The sequence below is a fragment of the Mya arenaria genome, chromosome 5 (assembly GCF_026914265.1).
Source record: "Mya arenaria isolate MELC-2E11 chromosome 5, ASM2691426v1".
Classification (NCBI taxonomy): Eukaryota; Metazoa; Mollusca; class Bivalvia; order Myida; family Myidae; genus Mya; species Mya arenaria.
In genome coordinates, this window is record NC_069126.1 from 34,656,401 (window position 1) to 34,682,803 (window position 26,403).

General features: G+C 35.2%; 2 long non-coding RNA genes across 2 annotated transcripts; one reads left to right on the top strand and one right to left on the bottom strand.

Annotated features, from left to right (window-relative positions):
• Positions 1–8,836: 8,836 nt before the first annotated feature.
• On the top strand, positions 8,837–25,185 carry LOC128234092 (uncharacterized). The gene is made up of 4 exons (XR_008260874.1): positions 8,837–8,972; positions 23,240–23,335; positions 24,255–24,298; positions 24,808–25,185. It is a non-coding gene; the product is annotated as an uncharacterized LOC128234092 (long non-coding RNA).
• On the bottom strand, positions 14,231–16,506 carry LOC128234090 (uncharacterized). Its single transcript, XR_008260872.1, has 4 exons — positions 16,371–16,506; positions 15,926–16,019; positions 14,993–15,076; positions 14,231–14,377 (listed from the first exon to the last, which is right to left on the bottom strand). It is a non-coding gene; the product is annotated as an uncharacterized LOC128234090 (long non-coding RNA).
• Positions 25,186–26,403: the final 1,218 nt, after the last annotated feature.

Below are 26,403 nucleotides of genomic sequence, written 5' to 3' on the forward strand. Positions count from 1 at the left end.
AATTGTAGTAATCTCCCCTTATGAATCTCATGAATATTAATTTTTCACGGAAGGCGACCCAATACTGGTACCGATTTTATACACCCTTAAAAACACATATATCAACATTTGCGGAGAACCATGTGGCTATTTATAGTTAATTAGATGATGAAAAAAACGAAAGTGAAAATTTGATTAAACGTTTTTTTCATGTTTTCAGGCAAGTACAAAGGATTATTTGGTTTGTTTTTAATCATGGGATGAATCTCTCATAGTTTTTTATCACTTTTGATACAAAAACAACTGGACTATGAACGTTCTTAGACCATTTACAGACTTCGCCAAAATGTAAACAAAAATCCAAAATGGCTGCCGCAAAGTGAAACAACAGTTTTCACCTAGTCAGATGCTTGATGATTAATGCATAAAACAGTTGCTGACAGCTTCAAACTGCAAGTACACCCTGTGTAAATAGGTGTTAACATTCAGAATGAATACATTTTATATGTCTATTCTTTAAATAATTGTAAAATAAACAATGTTTTTTCACAAAGTTTATGTTTGTCCCCAGTTTCCTTCCCAAATATGTTTACAGTATGTAATAAAGAAGTGTTTATATAAAATAAAGCCCGAGAAAAATGCCAGATTTAGGTTACGTCAGTAGTTTTCTAACTGAAACGTTGTTTTTGTGTAATATCCCGGAACAACCTATTTTCGACCACAACCTATTTTCGACCGCCTCCTGAAAATGGGTAAAACACTTCTATTTTGCGTCACTTCCGGTAAAAATAAGCTCCAATTGTTAACCATAACAGTAAAACTGTCAGAAAACTTCATTTGAAAAAGAATGGGAATGGTAGTGTTAAAAAAACTTAAGTTATACTTGAAACAACACCAATTTATCACTTTTAATTAATGCCAAATTATACCCTTCGTATAAAATGATTTCACATGTAAAATACTTCTTTAAAATCGTGTTGTTTTTGTTTGCCAGATCTTACATATCTACCAAAGCCTAAAACCTATGCCCTATTGTTTTCTAAGTATAGTGCACAACATTAAAAGCGCATCAAAATATGATATGTTGCTTATTCTAAAATTAATGAAATTCCTCTACAGGTAACTATATTGAATTGCATTTGGGAGCTCAGTTACCATAAAATTAAACATATTGCAGCCTAGGCAGGTCATATGAGGCTCATTCAGAGTTGGACCAGTGATAACAGGGTTCATGATGGGTGAATTTATCATTTTGTACCCATGTGAAAGCCATTAGAAAGGATGATGCATTCCTTTGCCACTCTTGTGGTGGTAAGTCACTAAAAAGTGACTGTATGGCAAATATGTAAATATCTAAGAACTTTTTTTTAAACTAAAATACATTAAACAGTTTAAACAAGTTATACAAATTAAAATAAAAAATATTGTGCACAAACTTTTGTTGCGAAGTATAGTTAAAGGTCATGGTCGAAAGCATGTTGTATCTAGGTCAAATACAACATGTGACAGCCGCCATTTTGGATTCAAAATGTAAACAACAGACGATTGAAACAGATTTTATTTTTTTGTTTTTTGAAAGATGAATGATTGCTTTAAATGGTACACACAAACATTTATTTTTTATTATCACTTATTTATGATACAAATGTAAATAATCCTTAGGCTGTCGAAAACCCGTTGTTCCGGGATAAGAAAAGATAAGATAAATTTTATTCTAATCATGGGTCATGTTATTTGAAATATAAATCACAGATTACATAATGTAGAAAATAAATTGATACAGTAAGGCAACACATTTAGTGAATGCAAATAAGGCTTCATTTTGATTTTTTTTAAACACAAAAAACATAAGCTTATTTGGAAAATTAATAAGCATGTTTCCCATTTCCTTTTTATGCCTTAAAGTAATGTAAATGTACTATTTAAATCCAGAGTTGATGTTTATATGTGATTATAACTTACAAATGGGAATCATGTTTATAATCAACCACAAATTAGTATTTATAAAACATTTAACAGGAGACAACAGCAAAACGAAGGAATTCACTCATAAATTGACAATCATTATTATATATATTATAATATTAATATAATAATTGGTTTGATCAATATACCATTATTAAATAGCAGTGTAATAAATAAAAAAACTGTAATTTCAATTAATGTACAACTCATTTCAGTTTGTAACGAAACTGTTTATTTACTTTAGTTTGTTTATTTGCTGTGTTTTATTCAGTTTATATGTTTGCATGTAGTAAAAAAAGCCTTTTGGGCAGTTCTACATGCCTTACAATGAAAATAAAAACTTGGGTCAGGATTTCGTGACTTTTCAGTTAGTGCATTTTAATGGCGGTGAAGGGTGGCTGCATACAAATTGCTATATCTTCACTTTGAAATGAGATATTAGAATAATTCTTGCATTTTTATTCTCACAAAATATGTATATTCACAGAAATGTAAGGTTTTTGCATGTCAAATTATTTAAAAAAAGTCATGTTGCAATGCTAATGAATGTTCGCTTCAGAGACGATTTTTGATTTGGCGACTCTAGGCGTCCATATTCCACCTGTTGTTTTCCTAGCCAAGAATGACAGAGCCCAGCGCTAAGTATATTGAGCGGAAAAATAAAGGGAACCTGCTAGGTAGTTAAAATTGGCGATGCTTTGTTGACAGATCAATATGAATTAGCAACCCCTGCATTGGAAAAATGTCTTCCAGGCTTGTTAAAATTCTGAATTCTTGTTAAAAAAATTGATACCAAGCAATAGTTTAAGTTTTATTCAGGCTTGCGTTTCATGAAACACTTACTGGTTGGAGAGCAGTAGCCGGCAGAAAGCAGTAGCCGGCAATCGCTTTTTATTCGTGTTTTTTTAAAATCTTTTTTAAAAAGGTGAGAATGGTAAATCCAAGCAACACCATTTGCATCGAATCCAACACAAAGCGTACGTTTAAACATTTTATTTACAAAAATTATTGGAAATGTCACAACGTTTGCCAACTTTCTCGTGGGGAATGATCATGTGAATGTTACTGCGCATGCGCAATTGAATAAATTTGCATATCTAATTATAGCACTAGCATTTACCGACAGTCAAGTGTTGGTTATGAACGATTATTTGTCGATGAATCACAGCAAAATGTATTTTTCAAAAAGCCTGTTGAAATGATATTTTCATATTGCCCGTCAATCGCTTTCAAACAATATTGAGACATATTCAAAATTTTATGTATCCATGGTGTGGTTTTAGAGTAGACGCGTTGTTTAAGCAAGACTACTCCAGCGCTTGGTTACCAGTATTACTTCCCTGTTCAATAGAGGTGCCCCATGGGGAAATTATACTTAATAAGCCGATAAATATCGGTTTTATAGTCAAGGAGCAGTACTGAAATAAAACTGCCGGGTACTGCTTCTCATAATCTGTATATTGGCACTAATTGATTAAACCCTTTGTGGCCCCAATTAGGCACGCGCTTCGTGACAACACAAATTTTAATATTGTAAAGTTAGTAGACCTTGACCCCTAGTTTAATAAAATGTAAGTATTATTTCCGTTACATTTCGATCTACCGAGAAAATCTTCAAAAACATGCAAAAACTGCCGGCTTCTACTCTCCAACCAGTAAGTGTAATAAGAAAAAGGTATTATCTAAAAATAATTCATGTGTAACCTTTGTGTTTTAATATAACATTGCATTGTTAAATATTGTGGAGTTTTAATTGAAGAATATTTTTTACATTGGTATAAATCAGTCGACTTGTGGCGTTTAAAAATGAAAATCCAAATGTTTAAAAAAGTTCCCTATACACGCATTATTGTGGCTTGGGTTAAAGCATATTGCGTCTATAAAATATTATGAAAACAAGAAATATTACCAGATAATGTAATCTTATATTAGTTCCGTACACAAAAAAATAGAGATCCAACAGATTATTATGAGTTTGATATGTTTTTCTTCATTTCATACTGTCAAAACATAACAATATATAGAAGGGCACCTGCAAGGCTGCGGTTTACAGTTTTAAAATAATTGGAACAGTCTTCGCCCATGGCAAAGTTGTTACGATTGTATTTACGAGGTCTATCTGGAAGCTTGCCGGAGTTGGCCGAGTTGTTAAGCTGGGCATTAGTGTAGTCTGTCAGTCAAGTTTCTACGCATACCGCCTGTATAATATATATATGTGGGGCGACCTGTCCGTATATTGCACGGCTTCGTATTGGTGCGAGTTTGTGTTGGTACGACTTCTCCTATTAGCAAACTCGTAGCCCTCTGAAAAATAAACTACTATATGATTTAAATAGGTTTTCAAGGCGCAGTCACTTTGATCCAGGCTTAAAAAAAATTGTGTTTGATACAACCAAACCCTACCCGACAAAGAATCCTGATCCGATTATGTTTTTTGTTTATGTTAAGGTGAATGCAAAATTATGCTGTTTAGAGTAGAGTGACTAACCTAAACTTTCTAGGGTTAACCTTAAAGGGGTTGCCTCACATATGATAAAATAGCGGGAAAAAAAAGAAAATTGTCGAAAACTGACATCAACTTGGCATCGATGTGTACGATGCATTGAAACTTACTAATTGAAGTACCACATAGTTTACAATTTATTTAAGTTTAGCAGTTATTTCGTATTTTTCCATTAAAAAAGATTACTGGTTATGTCTACCAGGTAGAATTTATTCCTTATGCGTGATTGTCTAGTCGGTGTTATCACGTGATATTACCGAGGTAGGTGTATAGATTAATTATGTCACCCGATCAGAATAAGCCTTTGTAGCTCAGTTCAAAAAATCAAGTAAGACGCTGGACTTTAATTTTGGCGGCGGGGGTTCGAACCCGGTCTCAGACACATTTTTTTTACATTTTGGTACTTTTTTTTACAATCTGTGACACAGTCCCTTTAATGTTTAAGTCAATTGTGGTCATTAGGAATTAAAAAAATCAAAATCAAAAAGAATATATCGTCACCTTAGTGCAATAACTCAATAACTGCATATAGACATAGAAGCAGATATTGCGTTCTTGCACTAAGATGACGATATATCCTAAATGTACTGTCGCTTATGCTCAGAAGTTGTATGTGAACTGAGGTGATGTTTAAATTAAACACTAATCTTTGAGATGCATGGTTGTTTTTCAGTCAGATTTATTGTTAATGTAGCAGATGCATGGTTGTTTTTCAGTCAGATTTATTGTTAATGTAGCAGATACATGGTGTTTTTCAGTCAGATTTATTGTTAATGTAGCAGATGCATGGTTGTTTTTCAGTCAGATTTGTTGTTAATGTAGCAGATGCATGGTTGTTTTTCAGTCAGATTTATTGTTAATGTAGCAGATGCATGGTTGTTTTTCAGTCAGATTTATTGTTAATGTAGCAGATACATGGTGTTTTTCAGTCAGATTTATTGTTAATGTAGCAGATTTATGGTTGTTTTTCAGTCAGATTTATTGTTAATTAAGCAGATTCATGGTGTTTTCCAGTCAGAATTATTGTTTAATGCAGCAGATAGACATGTATGGGTTTTTTTCAGTCAGATTTATTGTTAATGTAGCAGATACATGGTTGTTTTTCAGTCAGATTTATTGTTAATGCAGCAGATTCATGGTGTTTTTCTGACAGATTTATTGTTAATGTAGCAGATTCATGGTTGTTTTTCAGTCAGATTAATTGTTAATGTAGCAAAAGTCCAAAATAATGTCATATTTAACCGCGTACATTTTGTTTAAATTTATCTTTATAAAAAACTCCAAATAAAATTGAATGTTACCAATAGCCGGTTGAAAGCAAGATATGATATAATCTATATGTTTTATTTCTTTATAAAAAATAATCTGAGAGTCTAAATCAGTCTATACCATGTATATCCGATAAAATACATAAAATTCAACTTACAGTGACTTACTATTATACATAACAGTTAAACCGTACATAAATAGCAACGGCTGTCCAATTACAACCGATATCTAATCAATTGATTGTAACCAATAATTGATTGTAAAATAGGAACCAATTGCTAATGAATACTGTTTAAAACAAGGGGGCATAATTGAAAAAAAATGCAAAATATCATTATTATCATAGTAGAAATAAATGTAAGTGATGTGCCATATAAACATTTGCATTCACATATTCTGGTGGAGGCATAATTTATTATTTTATTGCAGACAAAGTTTTTTTCTTGACCAATTCTTACCTGATTTTGATCAAATGTTTTTTCATAAATAGGAACAAAATTACTTGAAAGGCAGCACTGAATTTGTGCTCACCTATTTTACTTGTATAAGAGGACATGACTTTGTTGGCAGAAAGTTATAGTTCAGGCCCCAGCATAAGTTGTTAACCAATGTTTTTTGAGCTCGACTATTAGAAGAATAAGGAGAGCTATCCTAGTCACCCGAGCGTCGGCGTCGGCGTCGGCGTAACCACTTATGCTAATGTTTGCGTACCACCTCAAATATTTTCAAAGTCCATTGACATATTTGTTCACAATCATGTCCCCAACCTGTACACAGGAGGAGGTAACTCTATCAAGCATTTTGACAAAAGTATGCCCCTTTTTCTTCTTAGAATTTACAGTAAAGTTTGCGTACCACCTCAAATATTTTCAAAGTCCATTGACATCTGGCTTTTAAACTATGCAGGCTTGTTCACCATCATACCCAACCTGTACACCAGAGGAGGTAACTCTATCAAGCATTTTTACAAAATTATGCCCCTTTTTCGACTTAAAATTTATGTTAAAGTTTGCGTACCACCTCAAAATATTTTCAAAGTCCATTGACATCTGGCTTTGAAACTTTGTTCGCTTGTTCACCTTCATGCCCCCAACCTGTATACAGGAGGAGGTCACCGTATCAAACATTTTGACAGAATATTGCCCCTTTTTCGACTAAGAATTTATGTTAAAGTTTGCGTACCACCTCATATATTTTCAAAGTCCATTGACATCTGGCTTTGAAACTTTGCACGCTTGTTCACCATTATGCCCCCAATCTGTACACAGGAGGAGGTCACTGTATCAAGCATTTCGACAGAATTATGGCCCTTTTACGACTTAAAGTTAACGTTAAAGTACCACCTCAAATATTTTCCAATTCAATTGTCATCTGGCTTTGAAACTTTGCACACTTGTTCACCATCATACCCCAAACCTGTACACAGGAGGAGGTAACTATATCAAGCCTTTTGACAGAATTATGCCCCTTTTTGGACTTAGAATTTACGTTAAAGTTTGCGTACCACCTTAGATAATTTCAAGGTTTCGACATATGGCTTTGGAACTTTGCACGCCTGTTCACCATCAAGATCTCAACCTGTGTACAGGAGGAGGTCACTGTATCAAGCTTTTTTACAATATTGTGCACCATTTTTTACTTAGAACTTACGCTAAAGTTTGCGTAAAGTTAACCACATTTATGTTAATATCTTAGCACATCATGTATTGCATTGGAATCTAACAGTGATCCATGCATGTTTCGCCAAAACATTTTAATCCTTACACTGAAAAGTGGCGAATAGTCGAGCGTGCTGACTCTGTGACAGCTCTTGTTTGTTTTATAATATGTACAGTATACATATCTTCGTGATGTGGTCAGCACAAGCATAAGATGCTAACCAATGGTTTGTTTTACATACAATGTACATCACTTTGTGATATGAGTATCTGAGTATTCTATTCAAGTTCATGTTAAGAAAACAACCATGCTTATTTTTTTTTAGGACTGATGCCTTTCAGACAGACAGGTTGGGTCGATTCATCAATGATGCAAAAGACAGATCCCTTAGCAGTTACTGTTACAGCAAACAAAAGCTGTTGGTTTTCCAAGGTTTTCCTCATATATGTCTGTTTGCCAAGGGAACTATAGGTAACTAGGGGATCAGATCCTCTATCATTATGGTGACAACAGTGGACATTTATTAGGAAAAGCAGGTACATTTTTATTTTAAACAAAGAGTAATTCTTTGGTGTAATGTACATGTTTTGTTTACAATTAAAATTATTAGAAAGTTTGTATTTGCCGTCAGTGCAATTGGTATTTACTTCCTTGCTCTGTTAAATTATATTGAATTGTCTGCTGGTTTGAGAACGCATAAGTGATTGAAGATTTTTGTTGTATGATACGCTTCAAAAATAGTGTCACACTATATTGTATTGCAGCTGGACAGTGCCATGATGTGGATACTGTTCATACTGACGATATAATGTGGATATTGATGATGTAGATGCCCCGGATGATCAACCAGGGACTGAAAGAGGTACACTATATCACTTGCCAGAAAAATTATATGAGATGAATGGTTGCCTTATATTTAAGTAAAATTGCAATTTATTTTTGTTCCATGATAAACCTTGAAATTTAGTGTTTTTCTTAACTAGAAGTTGCAAAGTGTTATAATATTGGTCGTCAGTGGGTATGCTATAAAAAAACTTCCAGTAAAAGTGCCTTCAGTTTTATGAGACAAAACTGGTTGAAGTGCCTAGCTTAAATGAAATTTGATACCAGAGATATTTAAGAAATAGTTTTATGTGTTGTTCAAGGGTAATAACTTGTCCTCAATTGGAGGTGTTTGTGCTAGAATTGTCCTCAGTTGGAGGTCATTCACACTGCACTGTATTCAATAGTTTTTCTTCCATGGTAAATACCATAATGTATAGTCTTGTTCTGTTTTTGATGCTTCTGTCACTTTTCAGTGATGTGATGTTTTTGTATTGCAGCTGGATAGTGCCATGATGTGGATACTTATGATGTGGATGCTGATGATTTGGATGATGATGATGTGGATGCTGATGAGGATGCTGATGATGTGGATGATGATGATGATGATGATGATGATGATGATGATGCTGATGATACTCATGATGTGGATGCTGATGATGTGGATGATGATGATGTGGTGCTGATGATGTGGATGATGATGATGCTGATGATACTCATGATGTGGATGCTGATAATGTGGAAGCTCTCATTGATCAACCAGGGACTGAAATAGGTACACTTATCTTTCTTATTATATGAGATGAATGGGTGCCTGATATTTGAGCAAATTTGCAATTATTTTTTGTTCTATGATAAGCCTTGGAATATAGTTTTTAGCTCGACTCTTTGAAGAATTAGGAGGGCTACACTACTCGCCAGCCTCAGCGTCAGCGTCCGGTTAAAGTTTTAGGGCAAGTTGGGATTTTCACTTAGAAGTCCCCTTCATTCAATTGACTTAATACTTCACATAGTTGTTCATGACCATCACACAATGAGGTTAGATAACTCCATATTATCCTTAATACAAATTATGGCCCCTGATTGACTATGGAACTTAGGTTAAAGTTTTAGGGCAAGTTGGGATTTTCACTTAGAAGTCCCCTTCATTCAATTGACTTAATACTTCACATAGTTGTTCATGACCATCACACAATGAGGTTAGATAACTCCATATTATCCTTAATACAAATTATGGCCCCTGATTGACTATGGAACTTAGGTTTAAGTTTTAGGGCAGGTTGGGATATTTATTAATAACTTTTATACTCTTAGTTCAATTGACTTAATACTTCACACAGTTGTTCAGGACCATCACTCAATGAGGTTACATAACTCCATAATATAAAATAAGGCACTGCCTTAGACGGGCTCTAGGTAAGTTATCAACTGCAGAAACTGCTAATGCAGTACATTTTTTTTCTTAGGTAAAGGGTAAGAGTCAAAGGCAAAATTCATTTTATATGACATACTATGACTTTGACTACACCAATTAGATTATTAAGGTGCATAACAAGTAAGGTTAATTAAGGCAATGCAAAGCAAATTTAATATTTTAATGTTTGAAAAAACTCATAATAACAAACACAAGTATATTAATTCACCTAATACTGAATATCATACAAGCATTTACAGTACAAATAAATGATTCCTACTATAAACATAACAAGGTAAACAAAACAGATTGAGTTTACTTAAAACTAATTATTACAGTTATCTGACAGTTAACTAGTCTGGTTCCCTGCTTACTGATATTCCATACAGTACGTCAGGCAAAGGCCAATAATCTATGTGATTATAATGGCGAATAAATTCGTCGAAGTACAAAGAGAACAAAATCGACAACAAGCCAAAAATTCGACAAAACAACAACAACAGGACACTAAACAAGAGTGTCTCAACTCACAGCAACAACTACACAGGAGAACTTGTTGGTATAGAAATAGCGCTGCAGTTCTTAGTCTCACTCAGGATAAAAAACAGGTCAATACAAATATTCACCGACTGCCAGAGCGCAATTCACACAGCTTTCGCTTCTACTGAGCTACCCACGAATAACATTGAAACTGTACTTGACATTAAATCACATCTATCCAATATTGATGAAAAAGAGAACATTTTGCAAGTGCATTGGATACCTGGACACCAAAACATCAGGGGCAACGAACTTGCAGACCAACAAGCAAAAGTAGGAGTGATGGATGCTACAAAGCTAGCCCAAGAATTTGATAAAAAAAATAGAAGGAAAAACAGTGAGACAAATGATGAAATGCAAAATTAGGGAGGAAAAATGGCCGCGACAATACCACCACATAGAAAAATCTGTTGCCATACATGATGTTTCCATTCGGCCAGGGAAAAGAATTTGTGTCGGTGAAAACAACAGAAAAATGTATAGTGTAATCAATCAGCTTCTGAGCGGACATACGCGCCTCAAAGATCACTGGGCCAAAATCACTCCAGAACATACAGACAAGTTGAGACAACTGCTATGACACATGTAAACTGCCAGAAACAGCAGATCACTACATTTTCCATTGCTTAAAGTACTCAGATGCAAGAAAAAAGCTACAACAGCGGACGGAAGAAATTCTCTATAGGTACGATGTTTCGTGCTCAGTCATCACAATAGGAGTACTGGCAGGGGAAGTACATGACATTTCTATTGGAGCAAAGCAAGATTTGGTGACTTCGTTGTGTGACTTCCTGCGAGATACAGACAGACTGAAATTAACGCCTGAAAGAACAAAATAAGAATATCAACAATTAAACTTATTGGCAACTTTCCGTTTTTCTACAAAAGTAAAGAGTTTAAGTACACAGAGATTCATAGCACCGAGACGATAACGACGAATGAAGTCGATAGCACATCGAGATCATAGGCGACAACAAAGCCATAATTCGATATACCACCACCACCACACTATAAGGTTACCCTTTATTTTACTTTTGTTGATCAAGTTAATATAACAACGGCATTTGAACACTCTTTATATGTAGAATATAATGGTACACTCGGCTTATTTGACTTCAACTTCTTTGTGATGGTAAAAATGGGAAATTCAAATGAATAATGGAACCATAAAGTTTAAATATACGGTACCACTGTATTTATTGCATGATTTGTTTAGTTGCATAACAAAAATAATGTTTTATGTTTCAGATTTCCCAGTTCTGATGTTGGAAGAAGTTTGCTGCTTAATGACTTGCATCACCTGATTTAAACATTCTTATTGACAAGTGTGTCCGTTTATTTCCATTTGTCATAAGAGTTTTCTATCTGGGTGTGTAAGCTTTCATCATTGATAACAAGCCATGTCACCCCTGTCCCTCCAGAGAAATTAGTGTTGTGCCACTGATCGATTATAATGGACAAGTGATCGGAAAGGCCTACGTCGGCGACAATCGATAGTGAAATTTGAACAATCGATTTTAGTCAAATCAAGTCAAGTCAAACAATGTTTATTCTCTCATACCATAATATATGGCAAATGAGGTATATAAAAAGAACATAAATGACATGGCGGCAGATAAATGTTTAAATTTAGAATATGATACCCAACATGGGTTTCGGAGGAATATAGAAACATGGGACGTAACCACTACCAACAAATTTTCTTATTTCTGGTTAATGCTTGTTTATGTTGAAATGTTAAGGTCTTGCTATGTTATGTACTCATACTCGTATCAAGTCAATAAGTCACTAGGGTAACTTATTACAATTTTTTTTTCTTTTTATGCTCCCGAATGTGGGCATATTAAAATCGCACCGTCCGTCCGTCCGGCTCAATAACTTGTGTCCGGGCTGTAACTTTCCCTTGTATGGACAGATTTTAAAATAACTTGCCACATGTGTTTCACATACCAAGACGACGTGTCGTGTGCAAGACCCGTGTTCATACCTCTAAGGTCAAGGTCACACTTAGTGTTTATTCACAATGGAGTGCTGCATATAAGGACATAGAGCATAGGTTGTCGTGTCCGGGCTGTAACTTTCCCTTGTATGGACAGATTTTAAAATAACTTGCCACATGTGTTCCACATACCAAGACAATGTGTCGCGTGCAAGACCTGTGTCCCTACCTCTAAGGTCAAGGTCACCCTTAGTGTTTATTCACAATGGAGTGCTGCATATAAGGACATAGAGTATAGGTTGTCGTGTCCGGGCTGTAACTTTCCCTTGTATGGACAGATTTTAAAATAACTTGCCACATGTGTCCCACATACCAAGACAACGTGTCACGTGGAAGACCCTTGTCCCTTACTCTAAGGTCAAGGTCAAACTTAGTGTTTATTCACAATGAAGTGCTGCATATAAGGACATAGAGTATAGGTTGTCGTGTCCGGGCTGTAACTTTCCCTTGTATGGACATATTTTAAAATAACTTGCCACATGTGTTCCACATACCAAGACACGTGTCGCGTGATAGACCTGTGTTCCTACCTCTAAGGTCAAGGTCACACTTAGGAGTTTATTCACAATGGACTGCTGCATACAAGAATATGGAGTATAGGTTGTCTTGTCCGGGCTGTAACTTTCTCTTGTATGGACAGATTTTAAAATAACTTGCCACATGTGTTCCACAAACCAAGACGACGTGTCACGTGCAAGACCTGTGTCCCTCCCTCTAAGGTCAAGCACACACTCCGGTGTTTATTCACAATGAAATGCTGGGTATATGGACATGGAGTCTAGGTTGTCATGGTCCGGGCTGTAACTTTCTCTTGTATGGACATATTTTAAAATAACTTGCCACATGTGTTCGACATATCAAGAGGACGTGTCCCAGGCAAGACCCGTGTCCTTACCTCTATGGTCAATGTCACACTTAGTGTTTATTCACAATGGAATGCTGAATACAGGGTCATAAGAGTGTAGGTTGTCAAATATGGGTGGTATTTTTTTATGTTCAGAGGCAATTTAAAATGACTTGCCATATATATTTGACATATAAAGGCAAGATCAACTGTTCATGTACTGACCTTGTTCATAGGTCAATGTCATATTCGGGGGCATTCATCACATACTGTGACAGCTCTTGTTAAAACATGTTACCGTTTACTTCTAACCACGTAAGAATTTAGTTTTTTTTTCTGAAAGAAACTGATCCTGTAAAACAGAAACTGTTCTTGTAAAACATATAGAATATTCAACTGCTTGTTGTATTTGATACTGACTGATTATTAAAAAGAAATTATCTTTCTTTGTGTTTATTTTACACATCATCATGTATACACTACTAAATGAAAGACAATAATTAGAGTCTGTGGTCTCATGTTCTGTACTGTAATAGTTACTTTTAAACTCTAAAAGATAGTTGCTTTCTGAATAAATAATGTTATTTATATAAAGAAATCTACAAACAATATTGTAGGGGAACATTGGTGCTTAAAACTGATGCATGTACTGTATCTGTTTGCCTTAAATATGATGAGCAAAGATAATTAAAATCGATTAATAACCGATCGTTTTCAATAACCAATTATCGATAGTATTTTTTCTGTCTGATTCCCAACTCTAAGAGAAATGACCATTGAATTGGCAAAAAAAATCCTCAAAGTGTCTACCCTTTAAATTTTCCTTCACATCGCTAATCACCAAACCTGGTGAAATAAAATAAGGACGGGCATATTTTGTCAAGGTCAGTGACCTCATAGTTATTTTTATATTTTTGCCCAAGTTTGACCAAGTTGGTGTGCATTACTTTGCACATGCTGGTCATTCTGTCAGTAGACCAACGCTTGTGAAGGCTGAAATAATAAAATTATAAATGCTCAAGCCTAACTTGGTACTCGCACTTGGTAATGAGATTGGCCATGGATACTAGATGACTCCTTATTTGAGATCTTGAGGTTAAAGGAAGAAAAAGGTAACCATAAACACATTAAGCTTGCCCAACTACAGAATGCTATGGCCAAATATATCTTCAGGATGACTGAAGATATAACTACCTTTACCAAACAACAAGACAAAACAAGGATTAAGGCTTTTTATTGACAACAATTTTTACATTGTAAGATAAATAGATTGTCTTTGTGCCTGCTCGGCCACATCAGTTGCGAAGGTCATCTTACATTTTATCCTGGATCAGAATGGTCATAGCCTCACAGACTGAGCTCTCAGAACTTGGCACACGTAAACTTAAACAAAAATAGCTTCAAATCTGAGTAAACATATATTTTGATGTTAATTCATCCCCATAAAAACATTGTTTTTCTCATAATTACCTCTGCTGATACTTATCTCGAGATCTAAAAATAAAATCCTAATATGATCTGCTGAGCAGGTTGGTGTGACATAAAAGTTTTTTGTTGCCAATAAAACCTCGAGTGACAATATTTCCCCCAACATGAAACTGGTTTAAAAATTGAGAAATGAAAATAATTTTATCTAATAGTTTTAAGCATGTTTAAGCATGTTTATCTGTAATGTGTTCAGTTCTTAAAAGATCTGATGGTCTATAAGGAGGTTAAACTCATTAAATGTAGCAGAAAATTTTCAATAATCCTTAAAATAAAACAAGAAAACTAAATCATCCTGTTGTATCTAGTCTCCATTTGTGCTCAGATATCAGTAAAAGGTGCATTACGACATCAGACAGTTCTATAAAAAAATATGATTCCTTCTGTATCTAGATTTATTTAACTGCATATAAAATATAGACACAAGTTTATGTAGATCACAATTATCAATGATGGTCAAAAATGTGTAACATAAGCAGCATTAAGCTCTGTAGAACCTTTTAGCTCAGTTACCTGGTATTTAGATACAGTTTTGGCCAGGCGAGCTATCAAAACTATCCCATTCCAGCGATTTGGTCCCTAGGTTGATCTCTTGGTCTGTGAATAATATAAGAAATGTGTTTAAGTATGCTAAGATGCACGAAATAAGCAAAACTGTGGTTTTTAGCAATGAACCAATGTGTAGATTTAAAATCTGCTTTGAGTATGTAATGAAGAACCATTTATTGGTTATAACCAGAACTATTATCAACAAAACTCCAGGTGGGGGATGAACTCGGGACGCTCTGATTCAGAGTATGATTAGCTAACCTCTCCATTGCCACTAATACACTTAACAAATAAACATTGAACTGTTTTATATTGACATTAATCCAGAGGGAATTTAAACCAAACCAGGTCAATGAAATGATCACAGGGGCAGGGTGTGTTGTTTGCCACAGCACTATGGTCCTTATCATTTCCAAAAGGGCAAAATTATTCCCAGGCTGATATATAAAGATGGGGGAATTGTTACTAGTCCTAAATCACAATCACATGGCTCTTGTTTCTGTCTAGTCAAGAAATCACTAAAAATTAATTGTGCCATTTTTTCCTAATATAAAAAGTGTTCAAATACCATTGTTTAATTATAATGCACCAGCCAATTGTAACCATGGCCTCCCCAGGTCCGGGGAATAGCGGGGACTTTGACGTTCAGCCAGGCCCTGGTAAAATACCCGCCCTGCGGAGACAAACTGATGGTAAAATTCCCCGCCAAATGCCCCTGCACCCAAGGAACCCTAGGTAAGGTCCATTCCCCACTATATTTAGGAAAAACAAAACAAGCGCATTCAACCCCCGGCACTGCAAGACCACCTGGAAGGTAAAAACACGGCCCAGTTCCCCGGCTATTCCTGGTTACAATTGACTGGTGCATGTGAAAATAAAAATAAAATAAATGGTAACCTTAAAGTGGCCATTGGGCACCGCCATTTTTGTCCTAATGTATGTCAATGAGCAGGAAACGCCTTCCAACATCAGAACAGGAAACTTGTGAAATCTAAAAGTTAAAACATGCAACATCTCCATTTATTTTTTAAGTGACCAAACAAAATCATGCAATAAATACAGTGTTATAATTCTATTTACTTGTTCCATTATTCATTCAAACTTCCCATTTTAACCATCAGTCTTTATAAGAGAAGGTGAAGTCAAATACGGCATTCATTTCCCATTGACAAACATCCGAAAATACACAACGTCCGAATTACGTTAACTTCACTTTTGTCAAAATATTTCTTTCCAAACGTGATCACCAAAAGTAGAACGTGCCATTATTTTCTATATATTAAGAGTGTTCAAATGCCGTTGATTTATTAGCTAGATCAACAAAAGTTAAATAAATGGTAACCTTATAGTGTCGTTGTTGTTGTGTTCACAGGGCGCCGCCATTATTGGTCTTTGCCTGACCCATTCGGAACTTCTCGGACATTTAATCGAAAACAACGTTGTTTTTGAAAAAAATGGCCGAGGAACTCCGAATGTGCCTGACCCGATAACGATAGTGTTAGGGGAAGGATCTCCAGACTAACAATTAACCTGTACTAAACTATTTTAATATGTAAAACAGCATTGTGTATATTTTAGATTTTTAAGCCTGGAAAATGGTTTGACCACCTCAGCAGTTTGAAATGAATATACATTCCATGTAGTTGATGTTGTTGGCACCATTCCATCATTGAATATAACAATGTATGCAGAAAGTATGAAAATATTTAATTATTTAAAGTATGAGTCTTTAAACTGAATTATACATCTATAACATTTAAAAAAAACAAGAGGGCCCTGAAGGCCCTGTATCGCTCATCTGATCCAATACAGATCATCAAGAATAACAATCTGATCAAGTTCCATGAACATATAGTCATAAATGTGGTGTTAACATGCTTTTTCTATAACTTGACCTGGTGACCTAGTTTTTGACTGCACATGACCCAAATTCGAACTTGGCCTAGAGCAAATCAATATAAACATTCTGACTAAGTATAATGAATATACAGTCATAAATGTGACCTATAGAGTGCTAACAAGCGTTTCCTATGATTTGACCTAATGACCTAGTTTTTGACCGCACATGACCAAGATCGAACTTGGCCTAGAGTTAATCAATATAAACATTTTGTCCAACTTTCAGGAAGATACAGTTGTAAATGAGAGGCCTCAATTTCTAAAAACCTCTTAAGTCCCAGGCTAAAGCTAAACTCACTATTTTTGGTTTTCAATAATTTGGATAATATTTACTTCTTTAAGAGTTTTTATACTTTAGATAGGAATTATCTATCTATGTTAGTTAAATTTAACCATTTTTCATTTATCAAAATTCCATTCAAGAATTTATTTTGAGTAATTGAAATAAGCTACTTAAGCCTGTTAAGCTTAAGAAGTTTCGAGAAATTGGGGCCTAGAGTATTAACAAGCTTTTCCTTCAATTTAACCAGGTGACCTAGTTGTTAACCACACTTGACCCAGATTCGAACTTGACCTAGAGATTATCAATATTAACATTCTGACTAAGTTTCCTGAAGATACAGTCATAAATGTGACTTCTATAGTGTTAACAAGCTTTTCCTTTAATTTGACCTGGTGACCTAGTTTTTAACCCCAGCTGACCCAATATCGAACTCGTCCAAGATTTTATTGAGGGTAACATTCTGACCAAGTTTCATTAAGATAGTGCCCGAACTGTGACCTCTATAGTGTTAACAGTCAAATTGTTGACGACTACGACGGATGACGGACACAGGGCGACCACAATAGCTCAGGTGAGCTAAAACAAGCACACTGTATTTAAGACATTGTAAATCCCCCCCCCCCCCCCAGCAAGAGTTTAGCAGCCTACTGGCAAGATGACTGTAATAAACTATGATGTATTGATCTATTGATAGGGGAATTTGATACATATGCAATTCTTGTCTCTTATTTCAATTGTTCATGATGATTACAGTACTGAAGTCATCGATCCAAGATACATAATGCACTCTGGTATAGGGTACTGAAGTGATCATCCCATATGCCAACTCTGGTATCCTGGATAAAATGTTACTGGTGAATACAGTACTGAAGTGATCAAATCCTGATGCCACTCTGGTATCCTGGATTAAACGTTACTGGTGAATCCAACTTACTGAAGAGATCAATCCCAGATGCCACTCTGGTATCCTGGATAAAACCTTACTGGTGAATACGGTCCTATAGTGACGAATTCCGATCTGAAACAGATTAACACCTAACTCAGAATATAATAAACAAGGGTCAATTTGTTTACATTGACGCAGATGAAAAGACTATCACACTAACAAATGAAGTCACCGTTGTTAAAAATATGTAAATATGGCCTAAGACCACAGTTATTCTAACTATATATATGTTTATATAGACACTAACCTTGAGCTTACAATGTATCTCTTCAAAACAGTATTTTCATATAATATTTTTGCAAAAACAGACTTCAAAACTCCTATAGTTCAATTTCAGACTGTATGCAACACATACTGAAAGTATGGCAATGATATTGTAAACACTTTTAGAATGAGTATAAGCACCTGTGGTGTTTTCATAAAAAGCAGAAATAGCCACTTCCATCAATCGGTAAGCCGCAAACTTTTAAAGACCCATTATTTCCTCATGCATTGGAATAATCTGACCAAATAAAGTTTATATATATATATAAGACAGCACCATAAAAATGGCCTGCCTACTCTATTAAGATTTTTTCAAAGCAAAATAAGATTTTTCCACTTTATCAGCTTAGCGTATACATGCTTTTAGTATCTGTTTTGAAGGCTAGATTTGCCTTAAAATTAAGATTACAGCTCTTAACCAGTGTCTATAAGTTGCTTATTTACACCTGATTAGTATAAATCTCACTCTTTGGAATCATTTACACACAAACAAGTACTACAAAGTTAACTTACATCTTCATTCTGAAATATTAGATTCAGAGCTGCAACTCCTGGATCTAGATTGCAGAACCACTGCCATGGGCCAAAAGCCGCAGCAAACTGGAGCTTATTGGCACATCCTATTCTCCAAGCAAGACACAAAATCAATGTTTGACACAGAATAAGACTATCTTCTTCTACTGTAAAAGATTGAAAAATGCCTGTAAACACTCATTTGAGACATACATAACCTTTTATGTAGGAATTATGCTCCAGTCAATTGTAAACACACACCCCCCCAAGCCCGGGGAATAGGGGGGACTTTGATTTTCAGTCCAGCCAACCCAGGGTAAAATCCCCGCCCTGCAGGGAAGAAATGATGTTAAAATACCCGCCAAAATGCCCCCGCACTGCTATATTTTGCGCCAAGACACAACCACCGCATTCACCCGGCACTGCAGGGACACCTAAATGATAAAAACACAGCCCTTTTCCCCGGCTATCCCCGGTTTACCACTGGACCTGGAGGGTCCAAGGCTACAATTGACTGGTGCATTAATGCGATAAATGTGCATTTTTCTTTACTGCATAAAGGGAAAAGGTTCTTATCTCAATCCCCCTGCTCACTTTTTATTGCTTTTGCCATCAGAGATGTAATTTTTTTCAATGTATTAACATCAAGTAAATGAATATATTCATGAATGATTGACAGTATGAATGAATGAAAAGTAGCAATATTTCTTTAGATAGAGATCTCATTGTGTTGCTGTGATTGTTTAAGTAGATGTTTTTCATTTTCATAAGCTAAAAATGATATGCACACTAAATGAAACATAATTCTGCGTCATGTGTAGTAAGTTGTGATACTTGTTTGCAATTAATGCAATGTTTGCTTAAAAGAGCAAACAAAATGGGCGAATAGATGCATAAAACAGTCCAAAGACCAATGAAGGTCAGCAGTTTTATTAGAAAATGAAATTATCTCAAAGCCGCAACAAACACGGCATGAAATAAATTCAATTCGGAAAGAAACAGTTCATCAATGAGCTATTGAAATAAACACTGATCATAATGTCATAACAAGCGAATGTTAATATCAAAGAGCAAGAAACATACTGGCAATTTATTTCAGGGAAACCTTGACAAAAGTCTGGTTTATTTCCAAATTTATTGCCTCCAGTAATACATAATATGGCAATACTTGCATTGCTGAAAATCTGTCCACAGCAGTAATGTCAAAAACCAGGTGGCATGGATGCATTCTGAAATACAAAAAAAGTCTGCAATTTGTGCTAATCTTACATATCCCATTTACAAGTGATTTACACTGTTCAAAATCTAATTGTTCTAAACTGTAGTAACACAACTTCTTTATGACCAAACATATTGCTATTGAGCATTAGTACACAGTATGTACATTACTTTTTATTTTGTATGTCATGTTTCTTTGCCCCAATTTATGGAAATATTTTATAACAGGTTCAAGTTTTTTAAGTCCGTTACGCTTAAGATTTATCGAGTAGCTGGGGTCTTATGCACCAGTCAATTGTAACCACGCCCCCCCCCCCCAGGTCCGGAGGTATACAGGGGATAGACGGGGAAATGGAAATAGGCCGTGCGTTTACCTTTCAGGTGGCCCGCATTGCCGGGTGAATGCGGTGGTTTTGTCTTCGCTTTAAATATAGCGGGGAATGGGCCTTATCTAGGGTCCCTGGGCTGCAGGGGCATTTGGCGGGCATTTTACCATCTGTTCGTCCCCACCGGGCGGGGATTTTAGCCGGGGTTGGCCGCTGGACCAATGTCAAAGTCCCCACTATTTCCTGGACCTGGGGGGGGGGGCGTGGTTACAATTGACTGGTGCATTATCGCATGCAGATTTGAGTGAATCGCAGAGGGTGTTTACAGTTTTTACTGTCAACAACACAAACTTCTTTAGGCATCTCTTTTAGACTTTTTTACTAATTAACAAGCAGAAATTTTGAACAATGACAATGGCATTGTCAATAGGAATTAATTCTTCGCAATTTCTATCCGATCAACAACTGTCAAACATCTAAATAGTATTGATATTGTAAAGCCTAAAATGACAACTAACTGTAAAGTGTGACCTTCGTATAGAATGGTAAACAATGCGTATGAGTATCTTTAATAAACAAGTGTAAAACAAAGTATATATCTCAGACAATCTATAGAAATATGTTTTATTTGTCTTTGTGAGTTTACCAAAAGTATTCATAGTAATTGTTCAAAAGCATATTTTGAATTATTTTAATAATTAGTGGGGCGCTATTTCGCATCTCATAGTTTAAAATTTCATGAATCTGTTTTCTTCCGTGTCGTCACGCTCTGATGATTTTGGTGTCCCAGATGCATGCGCTGAATATAGTTTATGAACAGAACAATACTGGTTCCATCACCTTTAAGACTTTTTTTCAGGCTGATAGTATGTGCAACTTTTGAACGAAAGTAGTGCTATGTGTGACCGTTATAGGGCTCTGCCGAGCTTCGCTCGGTTTAGAGCCCGTATTATCCTTAATACAAGATATGGCCCCTGATTGTCTTAGGTTAAAGTTTTAGGGCAGGATAAAGTTTAAGGGCAAGTTGGGATTTCACTTATAAGTCCAATACCCTTCATTCAATTGACTTAATACTTCACACAATTGTTCAGGACCATCACACAATGTGGTTACATAACTCCATATTAACCTAAATACAAGTTATGGCCCCTGATTGACTTAGGTTAAAGTTTTAGGGCAGGTTAAAGTTTTAGGGCAAGTTGGGATTTTAATAAAATAACTTCTATACCCTTCATTCAATGCACTTAATACTTCGCAGAATTATTGACAACCATCTTACAACAAGGAACATAATTCCATTTTAACCCTTAATACAAACTATGGGAATGCTTTTTTTAATTTTTCTTTTTATATCTTTTGAAAGGCACATTTTTATATTCTTAACCACATTTTCATAAAGGGAAAACAAGTTATTTGAATAACTTGCGTCATTGTTCGGGCAGGCTGGTGGGAGGGCAGCGTCGAAATCACCTTATGAATCGAATAATTTTAGCTAGGTTTGACATAAATAGACCAAACTTGGTATATACGAAAAGTTTATGGATACCTTTTATGGGAATGCGTTTGAGGCCCCTAGGATCAAGGTAAAGGTTACTATTAATAGAAAAAGGGTTGGTATTAAATAACTTTTAAAAGTAAGGGTCTACATATAGTGACCTTTCCTGAGATTGTGCTTAGTGCCCCTAGAGTTATGGTCTAGGTCAAGGTCACTGTTGCTAAAAATAGAAATATGCTTAGTACTGAATAAATTAGGTAAGGGTTGACATAGTGTGAGCAAACTGGTATTTAGGATAAGGTTATACAGAGCTTTCATGGATTGCCTTTCGGCCCCCTAGGGTCAAAGTCACTGTTACTAAAAATAAATTACTGTTTCAGTTATGGTTGACAAACTGTGACCAAACTTAATATGTAGGAAGAGTTTATTGAGGACTTTCATGGGATTGTGTTTGGGGCCCATGGAATCAAGGTCACTGCTACTAAAAATAGAAATATGCTTAGTACTGAATGACTCAAGTAAGGGTTGACATAGTGTGACCAAACTTGGTATATATGACAAGTTTATGCAGAGCTTTCATGGATTGCCTTTTGGCCCCCTAGGGTCAAAGTCACTGTTACTTAAAATAGATTACTGTTTCAGTTATGGTTGACATACTATGACCAAACTCAATATGTAGGAAGAGTTTATGGAGGACTTCCATGGGATTGTGTTTGGGGCCCATGGAATCAAGGCCACTGTTACTAAAAATAGAAGAAAGCAGTTGAAACTGAATCCCTTCTACCAATCATTAAAAACCTGGTTTTGTCACATCGCGCTTCTTGTTCACTTTTTAATTTGATTGTTTTATTGTGTTTGACAGGCACATATTACATTGTTATTGTTTTTAACCTCTAAGTCAAAGCGGCGTAGTCGAGCGCGCTGTCATACGACAGCTCTTGTTTCTTAACTAGAAGTTGCAGAAAATTTTAATTTTGATTGTCAATGGGTTTTCTTTAAAATACTTTCAGTAAACGTGCATCCTGTCTTAAAAGACTAAATTGTTTGAAGTGCCTAGAGTAGGATGATATTTGATACAGGAGATATTTAAGAAATAGTTTTATGTGTTGTCCAAGGGTAATAACTTGTCCTCATTGGAGGTGTTTGTGCTAGAATTGTCCTCAGATGGAGGTCATTCACACTGCACTGTATTCAGTAGTTTTTCTTCCATGGTAAATTCCATAATGTATAGTCTTGTTCTGATTTTGATGCTTCTGTCACTTTTCAGTGATTTGATGTTTTTGTATTGCTACTGGACAGTGCCATGATGTTGATACTGATGATGTGGATGCTGATGATATGGATGACCCTGTTGATCAACCAGGTACTGAAATAGGTACACTTATCTATCTTATAATATAAGATAAACGGATGCCTGTTATTTGATGTTTTCATGTATAGATTTGCCCTTGTTGTAAAAGAATTAGTCTTGGAATGTAGTTTTCATAACGGGTTCAAAGTGATTGGAATGAATGTATTCCATTTGGACGTCAATGTGTGTTCGACCAAATTCATTATGTTAGCATATCAATAATGAAAGACTGAATTTTGAGGTGATGACTACGTCTAGTTATTTGCTTAACAAATAAGAAATTCAAACCACCAGGGATATTAAAATCAGTTTGACATCATTCTAGTCCTAGGTTGAAGGTCATTTTACAATCTCTGTTGTACATCATTGCATGTAAATAACATTATCATTAACTGAAATGTTTAATATATGTACCTGTATGTCACCGTTTTGTGCTTACAATCAGTAAAGCTGAATACCTTTTTTCAGTATTATGCTTACCACAGAACAAAATCAAAATACCAGAGGTTCAAAAGACAATATACTATGTCATTTTGTTGCAACTAGTCTCTTTTAGCCTAGTTGTGTAGAGATAAAATGTCCCCCTATATGGAGGTCGGTGTGTGTGTGTTTGAGATAAATTATCTCCTGTATTAAAAACACTACACCTACAATATTACATAACCAGTAATGCATTTTAAATAATATGCTAGGCATCAAGGACATTTGTTAATAATATAATAATAATCATAAAAGTAACTGGCCTCCATTGGAGGTGATATTTTTAGAAAAGTCCTCAGAAAGAGGTTTTGTTATTGCGCATCAATTTCATTTAAATACCGGTAATACTTGTCAAGAGACACCTGTTTCATTATTAAAAATAGCATTAATTGTTAGCATCAAGAAACATAGTAGACCTATTTGCGTATATAATATGTTTTTGTCTCCATAGGTCAACTCGAAGCAGTCGTAAATGCTGGGATTGGCACAAACCATGTAAGAATCATATTGAAATTTGCAACAATTAGAAATATCCATTCTTAAAGCAAATTTGATTTAAAAAGTGTTGTTTCTGCAAAGGAGTAAGTGCACTTTTGTGATCAGGCTTTTCTGTTGTCTCTCTTAGTGTACAATTAATTTTGTGTTACAACCATACTTGTAATCTTAAAAAAAACTTACTCAGTGTTTAACTTAACCAGAATGTGTGTCACGTTACTGATTAGTGTAGGAAGTTACAGTTAAAATATATAATTGTATATAACAGAAAGGCCTTTAATTGAATTTCTACCGATCAAATAAAATCCTTAAGTCAAACATGTTTAACGTGGACTACAATGTATACTATATAGTACTGTACGACATTTTGCTCAGGTCAGTGCTACAGAAAAATGAGTTTGCTTACTGTGCCCATTTTATTGTACAAATTCAGAAATCAATTAATATTAAGGTTATCAGTGAAAACAAATCATCTTGAATACAGGTCATCTTTATTTATTGACTTGCAGAGGCAGAACAACCTAGTGATGATGATGGTGATGTTAGTGATGAGGATACCGATAACCATCATGTTGAAGGAAGTCATGATGGTTCTTGTGTTTCTGAATCCAGCAAGCACGGCAAGAGATGAACCAACTGCCAGTTGATGATTTCTGATGACAGCTCAGAGGCAATGAAGTCTACAATATTAAAAAAAAGACCTTTTGGTATGAAAAGCTTGGTTTTTTTCCTGCTAAATGTGATGTAATTTACATTTTACCTTAATTACTGTTGATTTCATTGGAATAACAATAATAGTATTGCACTAAATTAACAGCTTTATTTTTATGGCCACTCAAGCACAGTGTGTGTATACCACGTGATAAATTGCGTCATAAATGCTACGTCGGAAGGCAAAGTTTTGATTTGAAAATAGACTTTAAACAAAGATATTTCACTTTTTATTGACCATTTTAAATGAAACATTGCGCAGTCTACGCAGCTTACGGAGCCCTGCCTTCGATCTTTTACCAGATTTTGATTGAGAGTTTAGTTTCTTTAAACACTTCGACAAACCGTTTTGCAATACGGCCGTCTGACGGAGCACTGTCAAAACATTATTTTGGAAACAGGTTTGTCGAAGTGTTTGATGAAACTATTGACTTTATCAAATTTCGGTAATAAAACAAATGCGGGGCTTTTTAAGCGGCATAGACTGCCCTTTGTTTCATTTAAAATGGTGTTGTGAAACAAAAGTTATCTTTGATTTAAGACTTTTAAGACATTTTAAGCAAAATGTTGCCTTCCGACGTAGCATATATGACGTAATTTATCACGTGGTATACACACACCGAAGCACTTTCAAGTCCTCCAAGTTTCTCCCTGTTGCAAATTCCTAGACAACTTCAATTGATAAAACATACATACATGTTTTAATATAGGATTATATGTTTTATGATTATTTGTCCTAAAGAGGACTGTCAAGAACACACTATCATATTTTAGAGCTCAAAAAAGATGAAAATATAGTGATTTTTTTTGTCTAAAAATAGTCTGTATTTCTGTGTTTTAGGAGAAAAGAACTGCCACAGTCAGAACACCTTGGAGCAAGGCTGAAGAAGACGTGGTAGAAAATGGCCTTAAAAAAGTGTTTTAAGCTTAATACTCCACCAAAAATAAGTTAGAATGTCTTGAACTTATAAAGAAGTATCCAATTCTTGCCAGGCGATCAAGGACAATGGTGAAAGGGTACATTAGAACAAGTCAACTGGCCTTGCAATAGGCTCATTAAAAAGCAAACAATTAAACAAATAGATACTTTAAATTATAGAATAGACTAGATTGCATTTTGATTTCAGCTTTATAGCTGAATACCATCTGACAGTGATTGATATGTTCTTTGGATATTGTTCTATTTTGTTTTGTTTTTTAACAATTAAAAATTTGAATTTGAATATATGGTAATAACTTGTCCTCAGTTGGAGGTGATTTTGCTAGAATTGTCCTTGATGTTGGTGGTCATTTACACTGCAGTGTATTCAATTGTTTTTTTGTTCCATGGTAAATAATGGTGTATAGTATTGTTTTGTATTGAATGCTTCTGTCACTTCTCAGTGATGTGATGT